Raw genomic sequence first — 16,408 nt, forward strand, 5'->3', positions numbered from 1 at the left:
AGTAATTTATATCTATATATACAGTAATTTAAATCTAATTACTTGACAGAAGATTCAGAACTACATGTGTGAATATACAAGCAAAATTGTTCAAAAGTTTGTACTGTGCAGCTGAATGCCACAAAACTGTCAGCTAGAAAAATACACTCAGCAAGGAGTGCCAGCATTTTGAACATACTTGTTTCATAAGCCAGCCACTGTTCTAGTTATGAACTTCTAGATAGGCTGCTTTCTTTTTGCAGGAAAAAGCCAAAACTCCTAAAAGACTGATGAAAAGAACTAGACAATGAAAATCTCTAGAAAAAGTAGGGAGAAAATGCAATGTAAAGAATCCTTCCCTAGAATCCAATCAGTGGTGTGGGGCTGGTTGCACTTAAAGGTCCATTTGAGTGCCAAAGCTGAAGCAGAAAAGGAAAAGGTGCTATCAGGAGGTACCAATATATACTCAGGTATCTGACAGGTCTGAAGGAAGACTCCCAACTCCTACTGCTAAATATCTTCTTTTTTTTCTGCCAACAAAGAGAGGTGGCAGAGACATCCTGGAATAAGGCTGGAATACCATTATCTATGATCACATACAAGACCAACAAGAAGATGCTTGAAGTAATTACTGAGCAATTATACTTGTGGTTTGAATTACTTTTAATCAAAGACTTCATAGCAGAAGAACTCTGACTGAATGTAATTAGAAATATACACGCATATGTTCTGTTTTATATGTTTTCTGTATTTAAAATTACACTTCAACACTGTGTTAGCATGCCACCTTGTACTTTGTGTTACCCCACCTCTGTTGACTTCAAAATCAGTGATAAAAGCTTCCAATCCAATTATGAATTAAGCAGCCCTTCATGCTCTGAAAATGCTATCATAACCACTGGATCTGTAACAAAAGCCACAGGGCCTAACTTTTATGATGCTGGGGACTCAGCATCTCCAGAGATGCCTGTCTGTGCTCTCCTCCTTTACCAGTTGCTGGATTTCTATTCTTAGCTGTGCATGCAGATCACTTCCTTTTTAGCTAATTCTTCCCTTGGTTTTGGTACTGCTTTATATAAGAAATGAGCAAATATATCACAAATGAGCAAACTACAAACAAACAAATCTTCATTATGGAGTAGATGAATGCAATAGGATCTGGTTGGTAAGATTAACTATTCTTCCCAGTAGAGGAAGGTCTACAGATCTGTCATGTTGTGAGTCTACACTGCACTACACCTTCCCACAAGCAGAGCTGGCCCTCTAGGTTAGCAATGTCCCCCAGCCTGTGAGGAAGCCATCACTCTTACAGAACAGAAAGGAAACATGTACCTAAACAGCACTTGGTTGGGAAGAAAGTAAGTCATGCTTCAAAAGTCAATAGCTTTTGATAGCCTTTATGCATACTAACATGAAACTGTCACATATTCAAAAGAGCTCTTAATATTTATTATTTTTTTTTCCATTGACGACTGTCTAGTTTTATCCTCTGATAATCCCAGTCACTTCAAGTGGAATTTGCACCAAGGTTAAATTTGGCCTTGAGTGTCCTATGGCTTGCAGTGAGAATGACCCACCTTTTCTGGCATTTGCTGTTTTGCAGAGAGAAGTGTGACTTTCTTCTCTTTTGGGAGTCTTTTGAACTTGTATAAAGAAGCTATTCCCAAGCGATTACTTCCTTTCTCAATTGATGCAACAAAAGATTATCACATAAAAAAAAAAATGAGTCCCACAGTGATTTTTCTTTTGAACACACAGGCAATGCTGAAAACATAAACGCACATGTAAAAAGCTCTCATCCCTTGCCCCTTTCTGATACTTATTAGCTCCACAGGAAAGAAAAGGAAAAGGAGTGTTAAAGCTTTCTGCATTATCAGGGTGAATCACTCTTTTCACTTTTATTATTACAAGGATGCCACTGACAAGAGAAAAGGAAGAACAAATCTGTAGCTTCTCAAAATCTTACAGTTTAATGTAAAATATAGATGTCTAAAAGGGGGAAAAAAAATCCACTTACTAGTGAGTGCAAGTTGCTGCTTTTTCCTGCCCTTGTATAACACTCCAGACAGAAAAGCAAATATCTTTTAGTCTTCTCCTTCCCTCTCCCATCTGGGTATCTCTTTGTTTCTTTGGATCATGATGAATTCTCTAAATTCATACTGAGAAACAAGAAGAGTATCTGTTAAAAATGTGGTTGAGAGTTGAGGGTTGTTCACTGACAACTGTATCTTGGTATCACCTAAATCCATCTTAACAAGATCAGGGCAGTGTATGCAGCCCACCTGGCAGTGTCTCTATTTCTGTGCATGCTGTTCACTGGAAACATTTAAAGTACATCTTACTTTTTCCAAAAGATATCCTCCCAAAACAGTAATGTAACTGGAAAGAAACCAAGCTTAATTCAAAGAACTTTACAGGCCATTATTTAAGTTGAACACCATAGGAGGCCATCAGTTTGATCTCGTACTGTGTCAGAGACATTTTCTGCCTTTAAGTCCACACTACAAAAATGTTACTTGTGCATTTCAGATACTCATTTAACTGTAAAACTCCTAAGTATTCCCAGAAGCTGTGACTGCCTCCTCAAACTGAAGCTTACAGACCAGGCTTCCAGTAGTTTATTCCTATTTTGCAACCCCCAATTTGCATTTCTTTCTACTCAGCAACCTGTTACAAGGAGAAGAGAGGACAGTCCAATGTGTAGCCCTGTAGACTCTGCAGTTAGGACACCTTTGTAGCTCAAGGATGTGATGGGTCCCTTCTCCCTCACACTGGGGAAATTTCATATAGCCCAGCTTTCTCTTTCTTGGGCAAGTTTTCTAATCAATAGACTGTTTTATAAGAGCTCTGTTTGGGGTCAAACTCAATGCTATTTGTCAGTGTTCATTCTGGCTTTAGCATTACAAGGCCTAATGGATTTGCTACTTCAGTACATTTAAAGAGGTTTTAACTTTAGAAATTAGAGTTTAAGTGCCTATTTCTTAAATGACCTTAAGCATCTATCAGCTAGAGCTGTACATTTTTGGAGCAATATGGCTCTACTTACCAACTACAGACAGACAGTTCCGGACCAGAACATCTTACACTGCAGTAGGCTGAATTGAACCTACTCATCCTAATCTCACCTAATTCTTTATTGTTTATCACAACAGCCAGCAAATGAAACACTCTTATATCAAAATCTAAGAAGTTCACTTCCCACAGAAACAGAAGAATAAATTAGAGTATTTCCTTCATCAAATGTAAGCATATCTATGTTTGAGAATTGTTATTACATAAACAACCTAAAAAAAAAAATAAAAAATCTCAAATACAATTTTACCTACATTTACCTGGAAATTTATGGAATAAGTAATTTAACAAAATAGTTATATATCTATATCATTGGTATGATTCATCAGCTTATTTTGCACCTCGGTAGGAAAAGATGGATTTATTTTAACCAGCTGAACTGCAGAAAACAGTATTCAGCAGAGCCGACAGTTAAATAAAATTATCCAGGTCTTAAAGGAATCTGTTGATTTTTCACTCAAGATTAAGAGTGTCAGAAGGAAACAAATAAATACATAAAGGCACTGGTCGTGCTAAGAAATACATGAATCAACTCCACGATTTCTGGATATTTAACCAGATCCTGATAGGCATGGTAAAATGAGGCAGGATGAACCTATTCTTCAGATAAAAAAAAAACCCAAAAGGAAACTCAGAAGTGTTACCAACCCTATTTTTCTCATCAGTACATGAAAAGCTAAATGCCAGCACTCCTCTAATAATCAGCTACACACCTGCTTTTGAGATCTCATCTTAGTATTGGTGATTTTATCAATTGTTATCCCCTGTCAAAACTGCCTGTAGTGAAGAAGGTGACTGAGAAGTTTATGTTAAACAGCTGTTATGCCATCTGGCATCTTTGACTTCCCCGACCCTTTTCAATCTGGCTTTCAGCCTAGGTAAGGTACAAAGACTACACTGCCTTAATTGGTCTATGATCTTCCCTTGGCAAAATACAGAGGTCAAGTTTCCATGCTGATTATTGTAGATTTGTCAGCAACCTTTGTTAACATGAACCATTAAGTTTTGTCGACACATCTGCAGACACTGGCAAGGATGGCCAAAAATCAGTGTAGTGACTCTGGTCTCTCCTCTCCAGGAGGTCTCAGAGGGTGATGTCTGACAATTGCTCATCTGCACAGAGGGCTCTCACGAGCAGGTTTTTCATCATTCCACTCTGCTGCCTTTCTTGTTCAATGTTTACATGAAGCTTCTCAGGGACAGAGCAAGACTGTTTTGGGCTGTCATTTCATCAAAACACATTTGACATTTACCTTTGTTCATTCTGCTTTTACATCTGATACAGATGGTCAAGTTGACCCATCTCCCAGAGCTTGACTAGTTTGGAGATGGGGGCAGGCAGACTTGGTTTAAATTCTACTTACACTACTTCAGTGAGTGAAGGAAAGCAGAAGGTGAGGCTGGCTTAGAATCTGCTAAGTCACAGCTGTAGGTTTAAAGTTCAAAAGAATTATTCAGCTCAGCTATATAGAAAGGCTGCTCTCAAAAGAGAACCACTAATTATACTGCTTGAAATGAGAGGAAATTAAAAGGATTTCTTAGTCCATTAGGAATACTTCAATCCTGAAAATGTCAACATAGCTATTTATCCTATTACTAGATTTTGGTACTATTTGAAGTCATACACGTGCCATATACCAGGGTCAAATTAGTAGTATACTACATAGTACATGTATAGGAAGTAGCATACTAGTTGGCTTTGTTTGGAGTTCTCAGACCAGGTGTTTCATACTTGAAGCTGCTTATGGAGTTTTTAATGAAGCATTAGGTGGTGTTGGAAAAGAAAAACAAGAAGTGATTGTTTGCTAATAAAAATTACACTAAATTATTATTAAAATATCACTAAAATATTATTAAAATACACTAAAATACTATTAAAAATATATTTTTAATAAAATTATTAAAATATTATTAAAATAATTCAGTTATTTTAAAGTTAGGCTATCAATAGTTCACAGCTGAAACAAAAAATTTGCCTGGTTATTCACTCACCACTTTGCTCAACTAAAGCTCCAAGTGCTTTCAGTCCTTTAGACACCCTACATAGAATGTGGAAATATCTTTGCATCACCTCACAAAATGCACAGAGGAAAAAAGCAACATATCTGAGTCATATTGTGTTTGTCAGTCACAGCTATTGAATGAAATTTACCATTTCCTTTGTGGGAGTGTTTTATACACATCACCTTAGGAGCTAAGCGGTGTATAAATTTAACACTCTTAACATTTACAGGCATTTCATATTGAAATTGGGGCACCCAAAAGCAGAACTTTCCATAAATAGAATCTACAGTGCAAGAACTATTTTAAAAATAATAAGCAAGCACACTGCAGATTATTAAGACAGCATTTCCAAAACTACTATCACTATAAAAAGAATACATTTAGTAGAAATAGATTTGTAGACTTGCACAAGACCAAATACTTGCCTTTTTAGTGCTTCATCCACACACTAAATCCCATGCATTATTTTATCACAATTCTGTTTGACCCAATGCTCTCATTTCTCCCCCAAAGCACTTTCTGCCCTGTTCCTTCTTGCAGAAGGCCCAAATTAGTAGAAGGGCTGTATTTCATATAGATTTTCAGTAAGTAGCAACACAAAGTTAACTAAACTCCAGTATTTAGCACAGATGTCATTTTTAATTTTTTTTTTTTAATATTGACACTAACTGCCAAATATGGAGTTTCACCCCTTTCTGAATAAAGATGAAAGGCCACACTTAAGCCTCCAACTTGCACAGAGAAGCAGATATTGCTGTTACATGAATGATAAAACTAATGGACTTGTGGATAAACAGAATACAAGAAAAGGTGTGCTCCAAGGAAAAGCCAGATGGGAAGGAGATCTTGAACTATTTATTATTCATTCTAGTACACTGAACAGTTTGCTTACATATGCTTGTACTGATGGTATTTTATTCTTAATTGATTGTACCGTTAAAAGTAGTTGTTTATAACTTGACTAAGACTTACTTTTGTGTAACTTTGTTTTCAGTCACCATTTTCTCCCAGAAATCTGTCTCCAAGGGAACTTCTCAACAGGGGCTGCATCCTAGAATGCCTGCAGCCTAGAAGGTGATCCAAGAACAGTAAGAGTTAGGACTTCTAAATGTGTTAGCAGTGACATTCTTTTATCACTTAAGCAATTGAAATTTGAAAGTGTTTTTAAAATTATTTCCACAGACATAGTGTTGTATCACTCATGAAATCAGTCACCATCTCCGTCCTGGTATCATTCCAAAATGACTGCCCATCAACCATGTCATATCTCAGCAGACAGACAGTAAAACCCCTTTTATCAGTTTGTATCCTAATACATAGCTGACAATGTTCATCTTTACATACAACACAAACATCAAACACAGAAAGCTTTTACTCTCATGTTGAGTATTATCTAGGCCAATTAAAAATAGCAATGTGTTATACTGCCTTACAATATACATTTTTGGCTTGCCTACTTGTTAACCTACTTGGATGTGTGGTAAGTACAGCTGCCCATCAGATATCAATGCTTCTACTGGTAACATGCAAAGATTTCTCCTAATATTACAGAATAAGGCATTCTTAAAAAAGAGGAAGTCCCTGTTGACTTGTCAGCTATAAGGACAGAAAGTGAGAAGAAAAGGCAGATCTAATTTAAATGTTCAGTAAATACAGTTTTGCCTTTCATTGTCCTCTATATAACTTTTTCAATTACGTACTCTGCAATCTTGTAAAGGAGAAAAAAACAAAAACTTTCAATTAATTTATGTTGAAGTAACTGAGTTAAAGCAAATGGCTAAATCAGTCTGTTCCTGATCTCAGCATCTCATGAAACCAACTTCATAAATGGCTGTCACAGAAACCAGAACCTTTACAAACTGAGTAAATATGAACAAGAATAGAAAATACTGATAGTGTAGCTCTCTGTTTGACTGTAAAAGGTAGTTTGGGAAATAAAATGAGCTGTGGTGACCAGAAATGCCACACTGCCACACTGGGGAGTCCCTGATTCCTGAGCCTGAATGACTACTCTATTTGTACACATATCAAAACCCCTGTGAGGATTTGAACTTTAGAGTGATAAAGCAAAGTACTGCTGCAAGACATATAACTGTGACAAAACATCACTATTTTATCTTCATAAAAATCATTCTTACATTCTTTGGATCTTCTTTATGAGTACCTCAGAACAGCCAAGTGACTTAGATGTATAACAAGATAGGTGTTTTGTTTACCTCTTCAAATAATCTCAAGATCTACAAGATGTTATAGATTCAATTGCCTTCATACAATTTGGTATTAACAAAACAGTTCCTCAGTACAACCAGAAACCATAGCCTACATGGGGTAGATCTGCCTTCCATGAAAAGGATAAAAAACCCAACTAGAACATTAAAGGCAAAATGGATATAATGATTCATTTTGGAATCTTTTTAAAGACGGTAACCTAGGTGTCTTTAATATTTTGGTGCCAAAATCCAGTTGCCTGGGAACAGTCACCCTAAGTAATTTTAGTATTTAATGAGCTCTATCATGTCATTAAGCACAAACACCCCTCCCCCAAACCTAGCTCCCCAAAATACAGAAGAAACAACAGTCAATTCAGTAAAAAGTCTTGGAAAAAAAAAATATCTTGAGATTTCCATTACTGTATGCTGCATTTTAATTCCAATCCTCTTTGGACAAATTTTTCATGATCCACTATAATATTAATAGTTATTAATACACATTAATACATTGTTCACCACCATGGTGCATTCCCCATTGTAAAAATTAACCTTTCCTTCATGATGAATTACTATTACAAAACAAGTAGGAGCTCGTATCAAATATTCGAATTGGCAAGTTGGCTTAAGTTTTGCTCCTCTAGTGAAGAGTTGCTTTAAAGCTCTGATTTTATGTGCAGTCCAAACGAGAGCTAAGAAGAAAAACCCCTAATATAGGCTATTTTGCCTCTACCCCAATAACCCTTTATTGTCACCAGTAATATACAATTAGCTTTGAATTAGAAAAGACAAAACAGTGCATCATGGTACCACTGTCAATTGTGTTCATTGTCTCTGTTCCTCCTATTGTATAAAAAAATCGAATTAGATGCTCAAGGCCACAATAATCTCAGACAAACATATCTAGGGGGCTTTTTAGTATCTCCTGGGTCTGCTGTATCCCATGATACAAATTTCTTCATCAGATACAATGAGCTAGTGTATTAGATCTATTGTTACACCTAACAGGGTATGCCAGAGCCCACTGAAGTGGATCAATAGGTCATTCAAGTGTAAATTACAGTAAACAGATGACAACAACACAATTGCCCAAAAATATTCTTCAGATTTCCTGACAATGCTGATTTTAAGACTTGCTGGGTATAGAATAAGCTGCTCTAGTACAAACCCTTACAGCTCAGGAAAACTTGGGAGCTACATGTTGCAATTATTTTGTCAGAGGAAGAAAAGAAAACCTGGGGGTGCAAGTGGTAAAAAAAAAAAAAAAAAAAATATATTATTCCCACTGAAAAATAATAAAAGTTAACCAAGAAATGTAAGACTTAAGCAGATAAAATATTATTAAAAACAGCATGCCACTTACCACTATTTTCAAGTTGTTGCATAAATTTAATCCAAAACACCTCAGGAAAAAAAATTACACACAATGTGGGAAAACAAAATGTCATTTATACCTTGGGGTTTTGCCACATAAATATTTAACAATTTTATGTTTGTGGCATGCTCACGAGGTGTTAAGGCCATTTAGGTCATTAGAACGGCAGGGTAACAAACAGTATTTCAGCTACTCATTTGTGTTGTACATATCAGTTTAAAAAGACATGGATAAAGAAATGCTATTTTTGAGGAAGAACATTTACCTCAGCTTTACCTACTTAATGCACAGGAACCCTCCTCATATGCAGTACTTCTACACTACCTCTCCATCTCAAATGCACTGGTGAGACTTCCCCAGCTCTATGCAGCTTCTGAAGTACTCTCCAGCTCTCTCCTTAAAATGTCAGAAGTTTCCTTTTCTCTCTCATTTCCTAACTTTCTTCTTTTATCCTGACTTCTAATCTTTACACTATTTTAATGCATTCTAGCCTATCACATAATGGGATACGCATGTCTTTTCGCTTCAACCTCTTGCCTCTTCTGTTGCCTCACTGGGTTATGACAAGGACAAGTCCAATAGAAAGGAGACACACTTTTTTTGTTTTGTAAGTACTGATTTTCTCAGTGGTGTCTAGTGACAGGTCAAGAGGTAATGAGCACAAACTTGAATGTACAAAGTTCCATCTAAAAATGAGGACAAGTTTCTTTTCTTTGAGGGTAACAGAACACTGGAACAAGCTGCCAAGAGAGGTTGCAGAATCTTTGTCTCTGGAGACATTCAAAACCTGTCTAGATGCCATCCTGTGCGACCTGCTCTGTCTGAGATGATCTCCAGAGGTCCTAACATTCTGTGATTTATCCTTGATAAACAACTCAAAACATTTTTGCTTTAAGCTCACAAAAATAACATCAGATTTTGCTTCAAAGAACTGAATTGCTTGCTTCCCAAGCACATCCTGTATCTACCTACCAGGAAAATCAGGTATTTATGTGCTACACTCAATCACACACCTTTCACATAGTTTCAGTTTCCAGCTTTGACTTAGCCCTTTAGCTGCAGACTTGCAAAATGTTTCATCTCTCAACTTCCAACCAGTAATCTGAAATGATGCTACTTCTCTGGATTTTCTGCCACCACTTTTAAAACAGAGCTGCAGGATTTATGCTTGCTATGGTATTAAAGCCAGTTACAAAACAATTTTTTTTGGAATTGCATTTTGTGCTTATTTTCCTAAGCTATGATGTACTGGCCAATTTTAACCTAAGTTTGATAAAGGAATATAGATATGAAAAAGACAAAGTTGCGTCAAGCTCTGCAAGCTTTTCTGATAAAGAGAGGAGACTGAAAAACTAATATAGGGAAAATACCCGACATTAAATGTTTCCAACATAGAAAGGCAAATGTAACATTAGTAGTTAGCTGTGTCTTCTGAGTGACCAACATGAACACATATACTTGTTAACCAGGCAAAAGATCTACTGTTAATGAAGGGACAAAAGGACAAGCTAAGACTATTGACTGGAAAAGGGCAGTTGGTCAAGTGAAAGCATTCCAGAACTATAAACTTCAAAAGGAATAAAGAGCTGAAATTACTGCAGAGCGGGGATCAAGGAAAACAGGCTCTAATTTTTACACTTCACGAAAACACACATTCTGTATCACTCAACACAATGTCTCACATTCCCTGAGAAACTGGACTTCCTAGTATTAAATGGTAACTTCTGCAAACCTCTGCATTTTAAAGCTCAAGACCAGTAATTTAGGAGAAAGGATACTTCCTGCAAAGGCTACAAGAGCTTCCAATACTAAGATCATTTCAAATACCTCTTGGGATATTGAGGTGTGACTCATAGCTGTCCTATGTATTCTAAGATAATAATGCAGTAAAAGCAAAAAAGGATTCACTAAAAATCTCAGGAGAGCTTTGAGTCAAGGACTCACATTTTCTACCTACTGAAACTTAAATATGATCAAACGTAAACAAGCTGAAACTAGAATGGCAGGAGGGAATGAAAAGTATGAACAAGTTTTACTTTTTACCAGCATGCGGTCCTATTATTATGTTATTTCTATTTTGGAGTCCTCCCCATCTGAGAAAACCAAATTAAATTTAATAAAGCAGACTTCTCTGATGTCCTACATTACAAAGAAAGGTGAAGGAAGAGGTTTATGTCATTTTGCCAAAAGCATTACAGAAAAGCTACATATTCTTTTATTAGAATTCCCCAGTTATGGATCGAAATGGTATTCTGTCTTGGCAAAATCTTCTATCTTTTTGACACTGAAATGAGTGGGTTTTACTACCTTTCTTTTTTTCCTGAAACAGCATATGGGTGGGGTCTGTGAATTCCCTTGGCAGGGAAGAGGGGAGCAGATGGGGAGAGCTGCCCAAGTGTTGTATCCCTGCAATCACTGTCAATAAAACTGCTCCTGGACCTGTCCAAATCTGTACAAGTGCTATACATTTGGAGTTCACAGCTTCTCTGATACTATCAAGATTCAAATAAGTAGGTGGGCTAAGTTTTTACTATAAATAGTTTTTACTATTTTCCCCATTTTTTCATCAAATCTGTGACAGAAGTAAAAAAAAATTACTTGATATGGCCAACTTATATTTGCCTACTTAAAGTGTAGGAGTTACTCTGGGAATACACTATTGTTCATTTAACTGTAATACAGATGCTACTTCCTACTCTTGCTTACATGAATGTTATAGCCTCATCACAGTAATTCATAACATTTTCTCCCTAATAAGCCTATTAGAAATCAGAATGCTTTTGACACAGTGTTTTGGACAGAACAGCTCAGCCTGCTTCATCTCACCTTTTGAAAATTTTAAACTTCTTAAGTTATTTCTAAGTTTTCCTTGCAGAGCTGTTCAAATCAAAATCCGAGATACAATACAGACCATACTGCCAGTATTAAAGATGGTTATTTCTCACAACTCAAGGTGAGAAAATAAGACAGAAATTAACAGCACTGACATAAAATAGCATCTCCATTTTACTTAGCACAGCCTGCCACTGAACAGTTCTTTAGCAAGGAGGAACTGTAACACGGTGTGGGTGGAAAAAACAAAAAAAAAAAATCACCACTAAAAATAAAAAAAAACAAACCACCAAAATGCCATAATCAACAAACAGGTGATAATTAGCTACCATCTTGCTCTTCAGCCTCTGATCTGCATGATGTATTTAGTGAGGCTAACACATTACCACTGTGACATGCAGGTTCTCATGACAGCTTCCAATAATGTTTTTTAAAAGTGAAGCATTCCAGTAGTTCCACATGCAGAAAGTGAAGCAAAATTAATTGTAAAGCATGAGTGGGACATAACTGCAGAGCCAGCTACATGTTCCCCATGCAAACCAAGAAATAGCGAATAGCTTCTCTTATAATTTCTTTATAATCCTCTTCAAGCAGTTCAAAAAAAACCCCTCATTTTCAACTTGTTCCCCACTGACAGTGTAAAAAAACTACACTGATTTCAACAAAAGCAGCATACTGACATTCAAATTATGAATTAAGAGTTTACTACTTTGATGACCTAATTTACAAGTTTTCTGCAAGTAATCAACCCCTGAGAGAATATTCTGGGACTGACCATGTAATTTACACTCAGGCAAAGTGTAAAAGATAAAATGAGATACACAATGAGATAATTACAATCTAACACTGTTTTTCATCCACTATGAATTGATGTAAATAAAGAAAGAAAATATGAGGGTCTGAGAAATACAGTGAATAACTTTTTGTTTCCACATATCTTTAGTCCCTGTAGTACTAAGATGCTAAAAAGACTGCATATCATCATGCCAAAAAAATAAAATATTTAGCACCAAGATCTACTGTAAAGATGCTAAAGAGATTTTTTTTAATAGTCATCATCATCTTCTCACATTTACCCATATGGCTTTTTTTTTTTTTCCTTCACCAGGGCACAGGAAATTGCATACACTTTTTGAACAGGGCTAGTTAAGCTTTTGTTATCCATCTTTACCATACTGCAAACCCTCCTTGTTGAAAGAACTTAGAAGGTGCAGCCAGTCACCCCTCTGGCAGTCTCAGGGAGGTGCTTTCAGAGTGTACTGTACCTCCCTCCTTGTGCTGCAGGTCCTTTCCAACACAACCTTTTCCTACCTCAAACCAGCTGAGCAATTAATTAATTAAATGGGTTCAGGGCATCATACATTACCATTTGAGAGCAGCACCCTCCTAACCTGGACAAGGTCCTTGGGAATCACTCCCTGTAAAACAGGGGGGGCATACAGAAATAGGACTAAACAAGTGGGTTTGTCTACTGAAACCTTTTATTTGCATTTTGACCAAGCTATTTTAGTCTTTTGGGAAGGATACATTTGCAAAACTCATCTTATTTTCAGATAGCTCAGTTATGACCAGTTTGTACTGCACTGCACAAAATCACTATGCACTTGTGGAAGCTTCAGACTGGCAGGTTTACACACCCCATTTCCAGCACAGGCAGGAGGGAGGGTCCTGACACACCACCAGCTCCAGGGCATGACTAAGACCCTGACTTGGGCAATAAAAATTAAATGCCATCAGTTAAAGGACACAGGAAGTCCTCTCAGCACACAGCAACTGGGTGAAAATTAACTTCATGAAATACTTAGACAACTAATGTGCTGTTCCATAACTGAATAAATAAATGACTGATAATCACTGCAGTTCTAGCAAGTGGTTTCTGCAAAGCCTAACCCAGCTCAAGTGCCTCTCAAAACCCCACCAGCAGAACAGCTGAGCAGCAATACTGATTTCCAAATTGACTTAATTGGACCTCAGCTGAAGAAAATAGGCAGATTCAGAAGAACTGAATATTACAGGGTAGGAGCTGGTCATGACAAATCAGAGAACTCAGCTTAAAAAGGCCTTCTTTATCTCCTCCAGTTTAATGCCCTGTCCAAAGCACCTTCACTCCAAGCTAAGTGAGCACAAGAGAGGGCATTCCAACCACAGATCCATACCCTAACTTTTCTCCAGCCTCAGAGTTAAGATCTGGCACCACCCACCTCACCATCCCTGAGAAAGGAACAGTTAACCCGTTCACTATTTTGTGTTGTCCAAGTGTGTGGTGGCAGCTTTGGCAAGCATACTTGAATAGTATTTATCAAACAATCTACATTAGCATACAACTACCTTTAATTATGTCTTTAATTAGGACTGGATATGCACTATGTGATTTACTGTATGACTGGTCCAAAGAACTTCTTATAATGATATTTCTTGAACAATTACTGCCTTCTGAGACCGATAACTTCAAAAACAATTACCAAGAAGCCTTAGAGAAAGCAGCTTTTTTTGCACAGCTTTCATATCAAGCTATTCATTATAACAGCTGGGGCAAGCAGGGAGAAAGCATAAGCACAGGCAAGGGCAATTTAGCATATTGTTTTATTCAATGTAAACATAGGTTTTTTGAGGCGTTTACTCAGCTGTAATTATTCTGATTTTGTATTGAGAAAGCATGTGTAAGAAAAGTTTTTTTTTTTTCAATCCAATGTGCTCTAGATCCAATGCTGCAATTAATTCTCTTCAGCTTTATTCTAGTTAAAAGCACTGTGAAATTCTGTGAACTCCAACTCATCCTGCTGCAGGTATGATTATGCTCTTGTATATCACTACTGTAGCACAATAAAGAATTGGTTCAGTTATGTGTAATGCAGAGAATGATATTAAACACTGTGGATGATGCTTTCTTTGCATTTAAATAAACTATTGACCAAGATGCTAGTTTTCAGTAGGCAGTAGACCTACAAAAATCTGTTGTAATTACTAAGTTATGAAATAAAGAATGATACAACATGACAGACCAGCATTTGGAACATACTTTTAAAAACATATGCAGTAAAAGTCAAAACATGCCTAAAGCAAATTTTTGCCACAATGTTTATTAATTAGAAAAGCAAGATCTGATATGTGATTTGGGTATACACACCATGTGTCCCTCGATATGTCACAGAAGACAGAACATTTTCTACCCAGCTTGCCTTTCATAAAGTAAAGCTCCAACAAGGTAATGCATGTGCCACTGTGTACATTACTGGAGAATGATAAATGCATTTAATCAAACTGATCAACTTTTATAACACTATTAGCATCATGAGACATGCATGTCAATGGATATGTAGGCAGACATGTTGCTTCTCAATTTATATTTTCAGATGCTGCACATCTAGCTCAAGACAAAACTCCTTTTCAAACATTAAATGTCATTTGGAGCAAGCAGATCACTGTTTTAAATTGTTGACCTTAAGCAGGTGATCATTAAAGTGTCAGCCATTTGCCTGAAAAGACTAAAATGGATTTTGGATGGCTTCCAGATTCCCAAAGAATGATGTGTCAATGTAAAATTGGATTATACTTTTTTTTTTCCCTTTTTTTTTCTTTTCTTTTTTTTTTTTTAATGATGAGTCCATCTTGCCAATTTCATGACTTCTCACTGTGTACCCAAGATACACATTACACTTGGAAACCTAAAGGTCTGCATAGGTGGTACAGATTCAGTTTTGTACCTTCCCATTTGTTCTGCTATTTCTGCTGGCAATATTAGAAATGAGTTAAAAGTGAGTAAATTGAGTCTCTAATCCAGTCTGTCAGGATACTGTTAACAGTTATTCAGACTTCATACTACGTTTTGGTACATCATCTTTTAAAGCAATACTGAATATACTGCTCAACAATTTTGTTGGGAGTACTGCATGCAACTCCATTTCCTCTGATTTGAATAGAAGTCAAAACTGTGAAGGAAGCCTCAAAAAGGCAAAAAGCTCTTGTTCTGTACAGGAAAAGTAATTTTTAAAAAAGTAACAGCTGCCGTAATTTAGGCAAGTAAGACAATCTACACTACCAAAGACATCTGTAAAGATTTTCTTTTGTTGACTCTGCAAGGGGGTGAAAGTTTAAGCTCTCTTAAGCAGCATATCCAATTGAAAACCTTTGGAGATGAGAAAAAAATCAGTCACATGACCAATGATGCAAAAGCATACAACCCTGTACTGTGTGTCACATGAACTGCAAGTGCAAATTAATTGTTACAATCTTAAACATATTGTATTACATCATAAAGGAACTACCTCCTACAGGAAAACTGCAAAGCAAGAATCTTGATCCCTGACCATCAGACTTCCCAGTTAACCTCTGACATCCTCCTAGGGTTAGATTATAAAAACAGAAATAGACTGTAAACACCTACCTACATGTATAAATATAACTACTTTCAGAAGGCCCCACTGTGAGGCTACTATTAAAGTTTGTAACAATCAAAAACTTTAGGTTAGTATCTAACTATTTTTCATCTCTTTTAATTCTAAGGTATCTACAAAGGCAGGTTTACATCTAACTAATCCTTTAATCTCCCAACTTCTGTCCCAATAGCTAGACACCAATATAATTTTGACATTCTAACAAGAGTAATTTCAAAGCATAGTTAACAACAATCAAGTGCTTCTGAAGCTTCTTAACCATCAGGTTTGTATGAGGATGTTTATTTCAGTACACAGGTTATCAGAAACGATTTGTGAACAGTTGGCAAGACTTCTGTAAACAGGGATTAGCTTTACAGTCCTGTGATTAGAGATGTGCAAACAAGGTGCAGAAATGTCAGTTAAGAGGCCCAAAAGCTTGCTGTTGTATTGATGAAATTAAAGCAATTTTATAAGAAGTGCTTATTTATGCTGACACTTGGCACAAAGACTGGACAAGTGAATTGCAGAGAGAAAGCACATTTCATTAGCAGTGTGTGTGCATC

At 36.6% G+C, this 16,408-nt stretch overlaps 1 long non-coding RNA gene across 1 annotated transcript in view; it reads right to left on the bottom strand.

Annotated features, from left to right (window-relative positions):
* LOC139800246 (uncharacterized) overlaps positions 1–16,408 on the bottom strand; it is a 97,016-nt gene that overhangs the window by 77,193 nt on the left and 3,415 nt on the right. The window contains exons 2-3 of the long non-coding RNA XR_011727677.1: positions 6,028–6,122; positions 1,997–2,138 (exon numbers count right to left, since the gene is read on the bottom strand). This is a non-coding gene — a long non-coding RNA (uncharacterized lncRNA). The remainder of the gene's footprint in view (positions 1–1,996; positions 2,139–6,027; positions 6,123–16,408) is intronic.

Source organism: Heliangelus exortis, chromosome 10 (genome assembly GCF_036169615.1).
Source record: "Heliangelus exortis chromosome 10, bHelExo1.hap1, whole genome shotgun sequence".
Lineage (NCBI taxonomy): Eukaryota > Metazoa > Chordata > Aves > Apodiformes > Trochilidae > Heliangelus > Heliangelus exortis.